This window comes from Amblyomma americanum, chromosome 3, assembly GCF_052857255.1.
Source record: "Amblyomma americanum isolate KBUSLIRL-KWMA chromosome 3, ASM5285725v1, whole genome shotgun sequence".
In the NCBI taxonomy this organism is placed as follows: Eukaryota; Metazoa; Arthropoda; class Arachnida; order Ixodida; family Ixodidae; genus Amblyomma; species Amblyomma americanum.
In genome coordinates, this window is record NC_135499.1 from 58,534,810 (window position 1) to 58,548,745 (window position 13,936).

Genomic DNA, 13,936 nt, shown 5'->3' on the forward strand with positions numbered 1-13,936 from the left:
CAACAGAATATTAAAGAGCACAGGAGAAAGAACAGCTCCTTGCGGTACACCTCGCGTTTGTCTGTACCTCTCTGAATGAACACCATTATGGACGCAAAAGAATTCCCTGTTATAAAGAAATGCAGATATCCATGCAACTATGTAATCTGGGAATTGAAGAGACTGTAGCCTATGTATCAGGATGGAGTGTTCTACACTGTCGTAAGCTTTGGCGACGTCTAACGTAACCAAAGCCGCGACCAGGCGTTGACGACGAGCAAGGAGAATTCTGCTCTCAAGATCAGCATGTACATTCCATATCGAACACCGTGGCCGGAAACAGAGTTGGCACGGGCTGAGTATAGTTTTGCGGTCTACAATGGATGACACCCGAATTAGTAACACCCTTTCTATCAACTTTACCACGTTAGATGTTAAAGAAATTGGTCAAATATTATCCAATTCATAACCTCCACCCTGATTTTTAAGTAAAGGGATCACCATGGACAGCTTCCACTCAGAAGGTAGCCAAGCGTGTTTGAGAGAGTAGTTTATTAGGTGCAATAAGGAGTTGGGAGCCTCTTCAAAGAGAATCTTGAGCATCTTTGTAGTAACACCATCAGGACTAGGAGCAGCAGCTGGCAATCTCTGGACAACTTGTGAAAGCTCTGATAGATTTACTTGTGAGGCATTATCATTTGGCACGACTGGTGCAAACAACATTGGGCGCAAAGGTAGTAAAGACGCAGACCTGCCAACCCGACGATGCTAAATCTACTATAGAGGATGCCAAGAAATACTAAAATTCGGTGAAAAATACTAAAATTATGTTTTATTACATCAAATTTTTTATTTGGCTATGAAAACAAAGCAACTTCAACTGGTGTTTCAATACATCACGCAAACAACTTCAGAAAGATGTCTTCGAAGTGGAAGGTTGGGACAACACTGAGGATGTTGCTGCTTTTGCCTTCCTCAGAAAGTCCTTGTCGAACACCTGATTGTGACAGACTACAGACTCCTTACATTTCACAACTAACAGCTGTTCTAGGCTCTTTTCTGACATGGATGAGCGAAACTGAGTGCAAGTCTTCTTCACTTTGCTGAACACTCTTTCACAGTCTGCGTTACTGTGTGGGAGAGTCAGAATCCCTAACATAACTTTTGAGATCTTATCATACTTAAAAGTACGGTCAATGTCCTGAATACTGGCAATAGCATGCCACTGCTCGTCTATCCGCACCTGTGTAGTTACTTGTACTGGAAGTTCTTCGAGCTGAAGGCGGCTTAACTGGGCTTGGATGTCATCCAGGTCCGAGTCATCATCCTGCCCCTCAGAAACTGGCAAGAGAATTGGAAAGCGATTGATGAAGTACCTGACATCAGCAAACTTTGCTGTCACAATGCTGGAAAGCCTTGCCACTTCTGCTTTCTTCAGAATCTCTGACTTCAAGGGGAATTTCAGTATGATGTAATCGCTTACCACCACAAAAAATCTTCTTACTCGTGTAAGAAACTGTTTCTTGTCAGCAATCTTCAGCCTTTCTAAGATTTGTAGAGTTTGGCTGCCGATTACAAGGTCATCATCATCCCTCTGGTTGCCAGATGACTTGTAATCAATATCTGTCAGCTCACAACTACTCTTAATAACAGATGGTTTCACGAACCGCAGTAAAATCTCCCTGAGCAGGCTGTTCAAAACTTCCAGAAGCACATGTACTTGGGGAGCTCAAGACTGCAAAAAGGTGTTTGTCTTTTCAAATTCTGGTATGTCTGACAGCAAGAAGGCGCAGTATGCCTTGTTGACATCTGATGAAAGGAACATGAACAGTCTTTCTTGGCTATTTAAGACCTTGGCCACTTGCTGCTTCAGAGCTTGCTGCGAAGGAGCTTAGTCGATGTCCAGCCTTGGACGCTTGTTCTAATGTGCGATTTTTGCTGTCCGCGTCGACTTCGGAGAGTCCATCTCTGGATTTCGTTGTTCACTTGGTGATTCCAAGGGTTTCTTCGATGGCTTCACTTCACTGTCAAAGAAGCTGAGCAGTGGCTGCCACTGCTCAACAAGCCGTTTCAAGCTCCTACCAAGAGATAACCAACGAGTGTTGACATGTTTCAGGATTTTTTTTTACTCTACATCACGCAAGCATTGAAAAGCTCTCAGTTTGTCTTTCCTTTTTGAACTCTTCTCCAGGTAGTAGTAGACATCAATCAGCACCTTGTCCACACTTACAGGAAGGCAGGCCGAACCCTTCTGAGCTGCCAAATTGATTAAATGGCAACAACATCCAAGGATGGCAATGTTTTCATGGTTTTCTTTGAGAACAGCACCAACCCCATTCTTATATCCGATCATCACTGGCGCGTTATCGCACGCCATGCCGACGCAGTTCCGTACAGGCACGTTGTTGGCCTTCAGCGTGTCTACAACAAGTGCACCAATGTTCCGTCCAGTTGAGTCTCCCTCGAGTGTAGGCATTGCTAGCAAAGCAGTACGAACAATGGCCTCGACGAATGTGACAACAATCGGGTAGAGCTTTGCATCATTGCCAGCGTCGTTGCTCCCGTCGGTAGCGACCGAAAACGGTCCGGATTGATGACAGCTTACAACACTACTGACCTGTTGATTGGCCATTTCCTTGGCGATTGCAGCCGTTTTTGTACGAGCGCAAGCGTAGGCCACTGCCTCTTTGGAGTTCGGAAACATTTTCCTGAAGAGGTCTCCCGCATGGTCTGCAGCAGTGAATGGCACGTTGTGCTCGATGAGGAAAGCTGTGAAAAGGCATTCCGCTCGAATAGTGCCTTGGTCCACCGAAGCGCTAAAATATCCACCGAGCTTCTCGTTGGTGTCAACGATCTGCGCCGAGTCCTTGTGCTTCTTTGTTCCGAGATGCAGGAGGATGTCCCGACGACCGGCGTGCGCAATGTTCAGATCACAGCGGCAGACAGTGCAGAAAGCATATTTTTCACCCTTGCGAGATTTCTGAATGCACGGAAAATCCGTCGAATAACTTGGTATGAACACTTGAAACTACTACTTGCCGGACATCTTACAACGACACCCGCAGCAACAACGCTGCACGCCGCGGAAATCAAAACGCCGCCGGCAACACAACAGGCCTAACAAGCCCGGCTATGACCGCATCAAACGCACCATTTCAAACGGGCAAACACAACAGAAGAAAGAATGCGAGGAAGTACTCTCCTTCCTGCATGAACGCGATGGTGGTGATGACGATGGCTATCCCGTTTGCGAGCTACCAAAAGCCTCAGTGTTGCCAACACAGAACCAGAATGTATGGTGTGCAGCCGCTGAACGACAAAAATAAACAAAAATCGTAAAAATAGAGCGACATTACGATACTCGTAAAAAAACGCTGGAAATCGGGCACTTTACGATAAAATCGTAAAACCTGGCAGGTATGAAGACGAGAACCGCTTTTGCAGGCCTGTGGCAATTAATTCAACTGCCTGGATAGCTTCTTCAGGTTGCATAACTAATGACTGAAAATTATGAGAGGACATGAGCTGTTTCCTAGACCGTAGAAAACCGAATAGTGCACGTCGGTTGCCCGCCTTTGAGAGATAATCGACGTGTTCTGAGTCATATTTTTCCTTCGCGCCAGAAACTGTGCGTTTAAAGGTGGCTTCAATAAATTTATAATCACTCCAGTTATTCAGACATTGGTTATGAAGAAGCTTTTTCCATGCTGCCTTCCTCCGCCTGTAATCTCTTGTACAGTCCGCATTCCACCAGTTAGAAGAATTTCCTTTTGTTGGCCTTACCAGGAACTCCGACTTTTTACGGCTTTCCTCTATAGCCAGACATATGCTTGCTGACTGGTGGACCTCGGCGATGTTTGTGTGAGCAGTGATGTTAGTGTGAGTTAGTGTGAGCACTTTATGCGCTTCGTCGTCGTCGCCTCTCTGGCTGCGACTTCATCCTCTTTTCATGCACTGTACATTCCCATCGACATCGCTTGGTGCTGTTCGCTGGGAGCACGTCTTTGCCAGCGGGCTGGAATAAACGTCTCCCTTGAAGTCTTTCCTTACAGTATTATTTATATATGTGTAGTGTATTTCTAATGTGTTGAATGTATATTTTTAGTATATATTTAGTATATAACAAATATAATAAGCCGACCGAAAATGAATTTTTCATGCATTTGCAAGAATGTTCAAGTTATTACTCCTAGCATACTTAGAAAGTATTCGTATTGCAAATTAAGCATAGGGATGAAAATGCAAAATTAAAATGATGCCAATACATAGTGTGCGAAATGCATTTTAGCAAAGCGTTTTTTTGCTGACGGATGAAATGAGGGTATATAATATTGCTACCCGCCTGACGCCTGCCCTCCTTCAGGTTCTTGAAAATATGGCACAAAAATTTGCTCTAGGATAGTCTTCGAGACGCTACGAATTCTGCTGGGTGACAGAGTGACAAATGCTTAAGAAGTGTTTGAAAGCACCTATATTCAATTTATGGCATGTGCTCAGATTGATTAACTCAATACTTTGATTAACTGAATACTTTTTAAGGTATAAGCCCTTGATACTAAGATCCAGCAGGCCTAATTCACCCCTGTGCTGCCTTCTCGTCTTAAAGTTCGCAACGTGTTTGACATGAATATCGGAAATCCCCATTTTTAATGTTTTTTTGTGTACATAATACAGCCACGTTCCAGCTGCAGCAAAGCTCCACTACGTAGCAGAACAGCTGTTTTTGTTCACGGTCATTTGTTACAGGTATTAAAAGGGGAAGCTTGCTTTTGGAAAAAATAGATAAAAACTGATAATTACGAGGCTCCAGAAACGCAGAATAAATACATAGAAGCAGTAATCTTACACGCAAATAATGTCTCAAGCTTGATCTTGCCAGAAAATGAAAGAACAGACGGCGATGGTATATGCAAGGGATGAAGATGTATCCTTTATGGGAAAGTGCACCAAACTGCTATGGCTACTGCGTTGGAAGTATACGTATTTGAGCGAAACGTTTCCTTCATCACCAGCAGATTTATTGGTTTTTGTCGGCGGTGCAAAAGTTTCTGGTTTCACTTCCTTACCGGCGTGCCGTATTTAAACGCAAAATTGGCACACGTTCGAAGTCCACTTAGCCTATGACCAGTTCTCTAGCGAGCGTTTGAGGTAAATAAACTTTGCCATATAGAACTTTCCTTTTAATTCCTGGAACGAGTGCGTAACTAGGTCCGCCAAGTCGCCGCCAAATCCTATAGCGTTGAAATGAATGCGCAACATTTTTCGCCAGGTCCTCGTCGCCGCATCAGCGCACGCACCCATACTTGATCACCTGGCTTGTGTTTGGCGTCACATCTTTTCTGCGCGGCCGGCCGAGCCGTCTAATTTCTGAACATTGTAGGGAAGTGGCGACATCGGTGCTTTCGCATTTATTTCTGCTGCCTCAAGGGCTCCTAAATGGCGCTTTACATGAGAGCACGAGAGGCGAATACTCTATTCTTCGGTAATATGCGGAGTCATAGCGCCGCGGTGGTCGCAGCTTTCCTGCCGAGCACAAGGTTGAGGGGCATGTCTTTGGTTGACTTCGTTACAGGGGTGCTATTAGGCAAAGGTGATGTACTACAGGAGGAAATGTGGAGGGTGAACATTTATAGGAGTTCCGGTAGCCGCGGCTGGTGAGGCGGCGGAGCGGGCTGTTGATGCTGCTGGCCAGGCCGCTTGCCGAAATCAGTCTGTACTGCGCGACGAGCCTCTACGCCCTCCATACTTCTTTATCAGCGCCTCTACAGATGCCCCCCCCCCCCCCCCTAGCACGATTCGCGATAAAGGAAAAAAATAAAAACGGTATGTACAAGTTTCGACAGGTCGGTCAAGTTCTGGAAACACTTTGGTTCGTGAAGGCCGCCTGGCGGGTAAAGCAAATTCAGGCAGTCGAGCCTGGCTGCTTCGCAAAGGGCGAGGGGAGCCAAAGGATGAGAATGATGACGGAGTGAGCTGGCGGGAATAGTCATCCACGTATTGGCTGCGAGCTGGGCGTACTCGAGATGTAAGGCCCATGGGTGGGGCCGGCAGTTGAGTTTAAGTGGGCCGAGAAGCGCCAATACAGGAAATGCAGCTGTGTGGGGATGTACGGGAGATGTGCGATGTGCCCTGGCCCAGTCGGTGCGGACGGTAGTATGGGGTGGAGAAGACACAGCCGTAGAAAGGAAGGCGATGCCTCGGCCGCTGGTGATGGCGTATCAAGGGCGGATGGCACTGGGCTTGAGGTCTGTTTAAAGGGGCACGGGTTGCCTTGTTAGGAAGTAGGCGAAGCGGGCTACGGGGTGGACCGGCTGTCTGCAAAAGTAATTCCACTGTGACGCTGGGGCCGCTTGCTGGTAACACAGGCCACAAGTCCTGAACGTAGAAAGCGGTAGTGCTGAGTCCATTGGCGGAGTTGGATGGGGCACGCCGTAATGCGTCGCAAGCATGGCACCGCCTTCGATGGCTGTGTTGTCTCTCGAGGAGGCACAGTCACTTGAGAAGGCGCCAGGTGCGCAGGGATCCATGCCAGGCGGTTCGGGTGGCGCGTGATGCGCGACAAAGGTCTGGTGTGGCTTGCATACGCGCCCCGCGAAAAGAACAATGGGGCTCACCGTGGATGGGCATGAGGTGGCAGGACAACATAGGACTAGAAGCGAGTTGAGACCTGGGTCGTGAGAGGATTCTTCTGGTGATGGCTTGAGGACAGGCGCGACAGTCGGCAAGCAGCGCTGGGCAGGAGGCGCTGTAGGCCGGGCGCTCGCAGGTGGATGGCTGTCTGTAGGGGCTGGAAAGTAAATTTGGGAGAGATCGGGGTGTAGTATGAGGCAGCTGGTGGCCAAGGTTGGCAAGAGACCGACGCGTGCGCGCGTGGCACTTGCCGGACCACGGGTGAGGGCACATTCAGTGGCGGCGGTAGTTGTCAGACCGGTCTGGGGAGCGGCTCCAGTGGAGTACCTGGCAGAAGGAACACTTCCCTGGATGCATTGGGAGAGGAAACACTGGAAGGGGCTGATGGAGCAAGCTGGGGAAAAACGGTGGTCCAGGAGGAAGTAGCGGGCTGAGACTGGTCGCAATGAACCGACGATTGCACGAGTTGCCTTTGCCGAACCATCGGTTGGAGCTCATTTGGTGGTAGCGACGGTGGAGAGACCGGCGTGGGGAGGGCCTTCGACGTAGGAGCGGGCGGGGGGAAAGCCGAAGCAGCTCGGTGAGCGAATGCGGCCAGGGCTGCTGAGTCGAGTGGCGCCGCAGCTTCTCAGGTGGGAACAGGAGCGCACGAAGGCGGCGGGAGCTCAAAGCCAAAGTACGTCGTCAGGCCTTTCTTGAAATCAGCGTAAATGGCGGGGTCAGGAGGCCACAACCGCAGCTTTGCCAGGAGACTGGGTAGGAGTTCGCGGCTGGCGTGCTGATAGCGCAGCAGCTGGCTGGACAATGGTGGATGTGAAAGTGTGAGTCCAGCAGCGCCAGCTACAAAACGGGATCCCTGACATAAAACGTGGGCAGGCCGGGCAGCCGAGGAAGGAAGGAACGCTGATACGGCTGAAGAAGCTCACCGGATGTGATGGTATGCGCGAACATGGTGGCGGAAAGAAACGGCCGAAAGCCGGGCGCGAAGAGCGGGCGTGCGGCGGCAAGGACAAGTGGAGAGACAGGATGGACAGGAGCGCAGAGCCGGTGGGAACGGCGTGACGTGCGTCGAAGCTGTCGTCCGAAGTCACCAGATGTGGACGGTGAACCACTTGTATTGGAGTCCCGGTAGCCGCGACTGGTGAGCCGGCGGAGCGGTCTGTTGACGATGCTGGCCAGACCGGTTGCCGAAAGCGTTCTATACTGCGCGAGCCGGGTGGCGCTCCCTACTTCGTCTTCATTAGCGCCGCTACAGACGTACTTGGTTTTGCTGCGGCGTCGATGCACATAGCAAGCCCATCTATGATGGTCTTCCTCAAGTGCTCCATGAGGCCATCGGTCTCCGGATGATAGGTGGCCGTCCTCCATACGGTCGCTTCACTGTAGCGTAGGATTGCTGGAATAAGGTTGGCTGTACACGCCGTTTCTCTGTACGCGATGAGAACCTCCAGGGCACCATGCTGCCGAAAGTTATTTTTGACACGGCTGCCCGACCATTCCATCCCCATGTTCCATACAATTCCCCGGTTATACCGCAGCAATCACACCCATTGTGCTAATCTCTACGCGAATATTACAAACCATTTACTCTGCAGGAGGATACTGGCGGGACCCTCCGAAGGTATCGACAGAACGGAGAAGTGCCAATTTAGACGACTCCAAACCGGGTCTCTTTTATATCCAGCTATACTAAAACTCTCAAGGAATATTGAGTTTATTTCATGAGGCATATGCTAAAAATCTCTCGAGACAAAAGCATACAACTGTATCATACCAGTAGTCACCTACGAGGCAGAAATGTGGAGGCTAACGAAAGGGGTTCCGCTCAAGTTAAAGAGAACGCAGCGAGATATGCAAAGAAAAATGATACGTGTAACGTTAAGAGATAGAAAGCGGGCAGAGTGGATGAAGGAACAAAGGAGGGCTAATGACATCCTTGTCGAAATCAAGAGGCAGAGATGGGCTTGGGTAGGGCACGTAATGCGAAGGCAAGATAGACGCTGGTTTTTAAGGGTAACGGAGTGGATTCCAAGAGAAGGCAAGCGTAGCAGGGGGCTGCAGAAGGTTTGGTGGGTGGATGAGATTAATAAGTTCGCAGGCATAGGGTGGCATCAACATAGGGTGGCATAGGCATCATCATCATACTGCATCATGTTCGGACATGCTAGATTTTCAAACCTCCAGGCGAAAAACCATTCTTACGTTTTCATTCAGCGCACTCTAAGCTCATAAAATATCCATTACTTGAATTTAATTTCTTAATTCTGTCATGAAGTCCGGCCCGCAATCGTGCTTGAAAGTTTTTCTCAGCAGTGCAAGCGGCAAGAGAACGCTGGATACCCTTCCCATGTTCTGGTCTCTGTAGCGGAAAAACGTTCTAAAAAAACTCTGCGAGAAAAAAACGCAAGAAAACCTAGAGGCTACGCGTAAGAAAGAAGAAGTTGCCGTCCTCCCTTACTTTCATCGGTTTCCCCACAATCTCAAAAAAAAAATAACGTAGCGTTCGGGAGCTAGAGAGTTTTTTTCAGCCCCCAAAAAGTTGAGGCATAGTGCAGGGAAAATTTGTCAAAATGGAAAAAGGCAGTTGGCTGTACAAAGAAACATAAGAATAATTTGTTGATTGCATTGAAAACGCCGTATACCAGATAAATCTTTCCTATGGCGAGCAGTACGTATGTCAAGCAGGCAGAGGCCTGAACGATAGACTTAGGGAACATGGGCGTGACGTAACGGATATGTGTGGGAAAGGTTTTTCAGCCCATTTCCGTGGGTGTGATTGCTTACCGACCCTCAAAAAATGCCTGGTCTTAAATGTGCACAAAAACCGCTTAACACGAGAAATAATTGAAGCGGAATGGATTTCGAAGTTGGAAGATAAATGTGTGAATAGCCCTTCAGTCGCTCTGTTGCCAAAGGAGCTCTTATTTCTGGCTGATACGCTTTGCTAGCTCATGGTTTGATAATGCTGGTATGATAAGTCGGTATAAAAAACTACCGTTCTTTTGCGAAATAAACGTTTGTTGGAAGTTAGCGCTGTGTGTGTTGTCTTTCTGAGTCCCTGTTTTTTTGCGCTACGTTTTCTACCCTCGTCATTAAGCGGTTTATTGCAACTTTCAGTAATGATTGCCGCGGTGTTCTGCGACGGATTGTAAATATTTGTAACGTCGAAATCATGGGAGAAGAAGCTCTAGTGCGAGAGTCGGCCCGACAGGTCAGAATATTTATGCTGCGCATAGCACCGCAGGATTTTCTTTCTGCTGTTGAACAGTTTCTCCAGTTTTCTCTGCTCCGCTCGAGAGGCGAAGTACGACGCCTAGATCCAAGCTGCTGTCTTCAGGGCTGATCTTGATTTCGGAAGAAATAGGCTTCTTCATCAAGAAAGAGTGAGAAACAGAAGGACGGAAAGGCAGAAAGGTTATCCAGGCGATGCTCAGTCGGCTACCCTGCCTGTTGGGAGGAGAACAAAGGGGAAAAAGGAAAGGAAGAGCGGCAACGAAAAGACTTTTTGACGTGTCCATCGATCGCTACGACAGGAGGTCAAACGGCGCACACTTAAAGCTAAGAATGTATTGTCGGGAACTCAACCCCGAGCCCTTTAAGAATGTCACGAGCACCTTCACCGCTGTCCTTTGTGATGAAGGTTTTGTCCAAGACCCCAGAATCTTGGTTTCCCTAACAGGGTAAGAGTCCAAGCGGTGGAGTATAGCAGCCGGGAAGGTACGCTGTCGCTCATAACGAGAGCAGTCACAGAGTGGGTGCCCGATGGTTTCATAGCAACCGCACTGCTCACACGCTGGAGAGTGTGCCATTAGAGATGGGAATAGGCGTTTGTGAACGCCACTTCCACCCACAGGCGGTACAACAGCGTACCATAACAGCGGCGGAGGCCGAATGGTATTTGCAAGTGGTTTAAAAGTGTAGGCGCTTGCAAGCGACGTTGATATGCCGTCAAGGCTTTGGTCTGTGCCTTTGCAGTACCAACTTAAGGTTTGCTTTCTTCAAATTTATCTTTATCGTGCGACCACGTTTCGCCGCCTAACAAGTGTTATCGCACAGCGCGGGACGCGCCTGCATCTATCCGAAGTTTCTGGCAAGTCATCGATGCTTCTATTCGCTGTCTGTTGTAGACGAACCTTATGTTATCTGATTTCATCGCCTGACGCGAATGGTGTAGAACTTTGTGGAAGGCACGCCGCGGGTCCCAACGATTAGTCTGGAACATTCGACGACTGCTATATAACAACCGACGCGCTTGATCCGCGGATCAGATTTTCGACGATCGCCGACCGTGCTCGCCGCTACCGTTGTGCTGTAAGTGAAGCTTCTTTTGTGGGCACAGGTTCGCCCAATAAAAGTTAGTTTTGTCTTTCACAGTATTGCTACTGTGTTCTTCAACGTCACCACCACGTGACAATATCAGGTGGGGGGAAATGAGAGTGAAGTCAGTTACACACAGTCAATTATGTGCCCTTGGCTTCAAAAAGTTTTGGAACAGTATTCTTGTCATCAGGCTTTGCAAATTGTCGGTAGTGCCACTTTATCGGGTCGGGAGTAGTCCATCCCTTCAAGCAAAATGTATGAAAAACACCAGTTCATCATGAAAAGCGGCTTTAGCGCGTGCATTACACCAAAACGCTGCCAGTACTGTTTTAAGATGCTTTATGTTGAAGGCTATGCTGCCTTATAAATAAACTAGTTAACCATAGTAACCTCTAACAAGTAAGATGCCACAGGTAAGGGCTGACAATCAAGTTTATTCCTGGGCAAAAAAAAAATTGCTGGTTTTTAGCTCTGGTTAGAACTGGAGTGACGCGATAGCTACAGCTGGCCGAGTGGAACTTGCTCAGTTGAATTGCAAAGTCAGTCTTTCGCCACTACGTTTCGCTGGGCGTTCCTTCTTCACCATCGCCCCTTGACACGGCGCATGCGCACATCTGTGGCAGCTCAGTTTCGCCGGCGCGCCGCTCCGCACCACGTGGCTGGTAACGTGACCAACCACGAGACGAACCACGTGATCAGCCATGGCGCCGGGTTGCCCGCAGATGCTCCACACCACGTAACCAACCACGTGACAGCGTGGCGGTGCAGCCACAGGGTGGCGGCGGCGCCACCGCCACGGCGCCAGCACGCTGAAGGCTCGAAATGCTACCGTAATGTAGCTATCGCTACAAAACCAGGGGTGCACCACAGACATTATAACCAAGCAACTAGTGCAAATTTCACGCAACTCGCAATCAAGCGTACCGCTGCAGGCTTCGTGCGAATGCTAGCTGCCGATGTACCCACGACCTAGGGCTAACAAGGACGGTGCTTCTCCTGGCACAGTCTCAGAGCCCCTCAGTGGCACGACGCGGACAGCGCAGCGGAGATGCTAATGGGCAGCGGGATCGCGTCGCATCAGCGCCTGCGCCGAACTCACCTGTGAACCGCTGTGAACACCGACACGAGCCGGTATCTTCATTTTAATTCTGTTCATCCGGCATGCCACAGGCGTTCGGTCGCTGGTTACATCGTCCAACGTGCCGAAAAAATCTGCTCGAAGCGTGAAGACTGCGCTTCTGGCCTACGTCATGTGCGCGTTGCACTCACGAGTGCGGCTACCTCAAGCGCTTTGCGGATTCCGTTTTACGACGGTCATTACGGCGAACGGAACCAGTTGGTCCTCCACGCCGAGCCCGAGCCGCCATCCGATATGTTCCGGGCGTGAGCGTCTTGGGTGCACGTTGTGCGCACTTACAATGTGCACGTCGCTCACGTTCTAGCGTGGATGTTGAAGCCCGATGTGGTGGACGTTAAGAATAGAGTGAAGAAAGAGAAGTTTCCTAGTGTCGTCTGTAAACTTCTCTGCGCAGACTGCGACTATTGTTATACAGGAGAGAGCGGGAACATCGAAAGTCGATCAAGGGACCACGAGAACGACGCCGCAAATAAAAAAGGTCGCATCTAAGGCGGTTGCGAAAAACGTGCAAGCCGCGACCAAAGAATGGCTGGGAACAAGCATCAATTATAGGGAGAGAAAAGAAGCGGCTGTCATGCAGATATATTAAGTCCCTGATAACCCGACTACAGATAACACCCTATATCGCAACAGCAGTAGACCGTTTTAGCAGAGCGTATTTGCACCTTCGCTCCGCTCACGGTACCAGCTCAGCCTTACCGGAGCGTTGGCTGTAAAATTGCTTTTTGGTAAGCAGAGGCAGACAGGGTGGATGGATGGATAAGGCTGATGAACCCTTTAAATCGGCTGGTGGCTCAAGCCTCCTAGCCATGGCGTATGAAATTTTACTCTCCTCTTAATTTTAGCCACCAATCAGATAACCTTCGCTTGGTTACTTCTACCCGCTTAAAATCTACTTTCCCTGCACTGTCCTCAAATCCCAATGCCTTGGATAAATCCGCCCCGCTGCTTTCCACTGCAGGGTGAAGCCATTTACAGAAAAGTATCAAGTGCTCAGCCGTTTCCTTCTCCTCTTCTTACGCAACGCACAGCGTGTCTATCTCGTGGTACCTGACTCTATATGTGTTAGTCCGCAAAACTCCCGTCCTGGCTTCAAACAACAAAGAGCTTCCCAGATATTTTTTGGCAATTTTCTACATGATTCCGCATGTTCCCAGTTCCAATTTCGTCAGCATCCCTGTTTTCCACAGAGCTGTCTCTGTTTATTTAACCTTTTTCTTAACCGATTATTGATGATTTGCCCCCCCCTGCTGTCCAGATATTTGCTTGTCAATTTTCCAGTGCGCTTTCTCCATTTCGTGTCCAGATTACTAATGTACAGGTAGTTGAAAATATTCCTAGCCCACTGCTTTTCCCCCATTTTTCTCAATCGCTCCTCAAATGCTATCTTACTGCTAGCTTCTCTGCTGTCGAACGACGCCCATAACATATCACCCTGTATCCCCTGATTTGTTGTATTGCCATGTGCTCCCAAAGCTAGCCTCCCTACGCCGCGTTGTTTTGTTTCTAACCTTGTTTGAAAATCTGGTCTCATGCACAGAACCGCATTACCGAAAGTCTGGCTAGGAACCATCACCCCTTTCCAGATCCCTCTTACCACTTCACAACTATTGTAATTCCACATTGAGCCGCCGCGGTGGCTGAGTGGTTACGGCGCTCGGCTGCTGGCCCGAAAGACGCAGGTTCGATCCCGGCCGCGGCAGTCGAATTTCGATGGAGGCGAAATTATAGAGGCCCGTGTACTGTGCGATGTCAGTGCACGTTAAAGAACCCCAGGTAGTCGAAACTTCCGGCGCCCTTCACTAAGGCGTCTCTCATAGCCTGAGTCGCTAAAAACCAAACTAAAAAATTCCACATTGTCCTATTTTT

The 13,936-nt window shown here is 49.0% G+C and overlaps 1 protein-coding gene and 1 pseudogene across 1 annotated transcript in view; both read right to left on the reverse strand.

The window, feature by feature from the left end:
* LOC144122983 (chymase-like) overlaps positions 1-13,936 on the reverse strand; it is a 239,161-nt gene that overhangs the window by 196,766 nt on the left and 28,459 nt on the right. The window lies entirely within an intron of this gene.
* On the reverse strand, positions 828-3,025 carry LOC144122982 (uncharacterized; annotated as a pseudogene).